The following is a 1,888-nucleotide window of genomic DNA, read 5'->3' as shown; positions in this document are numbered from 1 at the left end:
TCCTACCTGTGGTGGCTCTGGTGAAAGAATACTTCTGCTTGAGAAAAGAAGAGAAAATAGTAAAGGGGACTTTGTCTTGTACTTTAGTTGCCAGTTTGGCCCCCGTAGGATAAAGCAGCAATTTTAGTCCCTGGCTTTTGGACAGCATTCCTGGACATGCTCTAGATCAGAGGGGAGCCCACTAATGTGAGGAGTAAGTCCAAGGCCTTGCAGCATTCACCACAAGCTGACGCCGAGCCCTTGGAACTTAAGTGAACCCTGGAAGTAGCTTGGAAGTACTCCCTGTGGGCCTGTGGTGATGGTGGCCATGGAGTGAGACTCTTCTGTTTGGGGCAAGGGGAAACAAGGGTGGGAAAAATTGTGTTTCATGGTTTGAAGGCCAGCTCAGCCACAGTAGAATAGAACATGAGGTAGACTTCTAAGGTTTTTGACTCTATTCCCTGGCTCTGGACACACCTGAGGTCTAGGGGAACTTGTGACCCTGAAGGGAAGAACACAAGCCTGGCTAGCCTTACAACCTGTTGATTGTAGAGCTGTAGGGCCTTGAGAGAATGTAGGCCATAACAAGGTCATGGTTACAGCGGGCATTAGGTGAGACCCAGTGGTGTTCTTGCTTCAGGTCTCTCCTAGCACAGTCCCAGTGGCAATGGCCACAGGGGTGCTTGTATCACATCACCCCACGTCCCAGGTGAATCAGAAAAGAGAGAGAGATTTCATATGTATGGGAGAAAGGACGAGAAGAGAATAATAGTCTCTACATGATAATTTAGAGAATTCATGTGGATCTTATCCAAGACCACCAAGGTGGTATCCCTATGAGTCTTCAAGAACCACAGCATGGCTGGGCTTGGCATGCACCATAGTGCAGATATGGCTTAGATTATCACATTAAAGTCCTTTTGAATACCTGGTAAGTCTTCCAAAGATGGATGGATACAGACAAGCCCAGGCTCTGAAGATTAAACTAAATACCTAACTCTTCAACACCTAGACACTGAAAAACATCAGTAAGCATCAAGACCATTCAGAAAAGCATGACCTTACTAAATGAACTAAATAAGCTACTGGGGACCACTTTTTGAGAAACAAAGATTTTTGACCTTTCAGACAGAAAATTCAAAACAGCTATTTGAGGAAACTCAAAGAAATTCAAGATAACACAGAGAATGAATTCAGAATTCTATCAGATAGATTAACAAAGACACTGAAATCATGAAAATAATCAAGTCGAATTTCTGGAGTGAAAAAATGCAACTGACATACTGAAGAATGTTAGAGTCTCTTAATAGCAGAATTGATCAAGCTCAGGAAATAAGTAGTGAGCTTAAGAACAGACTATTTGAAAATAGAGAGAGGATACAAAATAATAAAGAATAAAGAAGAATGAAACATGCCTACAAGATCTAAAAAAGGCCTCAAAATGGCAAATCTAAGAAATAATGGTAAAGTAGTAGAGATAATGACCCTAAAGAGAAGGTAAAGAAATAGTAGAAGAAAGTTTATTCAAAGGGATAATAACAGAGAACTTCCCAAACCTAAAGAAAGATATCAATATTTAAGTGCAAGAAGATCATAGTACACCAAGCATTTTTAACCCAAAGAAGACTACCTCAAGAAATTTAATAATCAAACTCCCAAAGGTTAAAGATAAAGAAAATAACCTAAAAGCAGAAAGAGAAAAGAAATAACATGCCGTGGGGCTTCAATATGTCTGGCAGCACTCTTTTCAGCAGAAACCTTAAAGGCCAGGAGAGAGTGGAAGGACATATACTGAAGGAAAGAAAAAAAAAAAAAAAAAAAAACTTTTAACCTGGCATGTTATATTTGGCAAAAATATTCTTCAAACAAAAAGGAAAAGTAAAGGCTTTCTTAAATAAACAAAAGCTGA

This window comes from Macaca nemestrina, chromosome 2 (assembly GCF_043159975.1).
Source record: "Macaca nemestrina isolate mMacNem1 chromosome 2, mMacNem.hap1, whole genome shotgun sequence".
Lineage (NCBI taxonomy): Eukaryota > Metazoa > Chordata > Mammalia > Primates > Cercopithecidae > Macaca > Macaca nemestrina.
The sequence above is the reverse complement of the archived record's forward strand: the minus strand, read 5'-3'. Positions refer to the sequence as shown.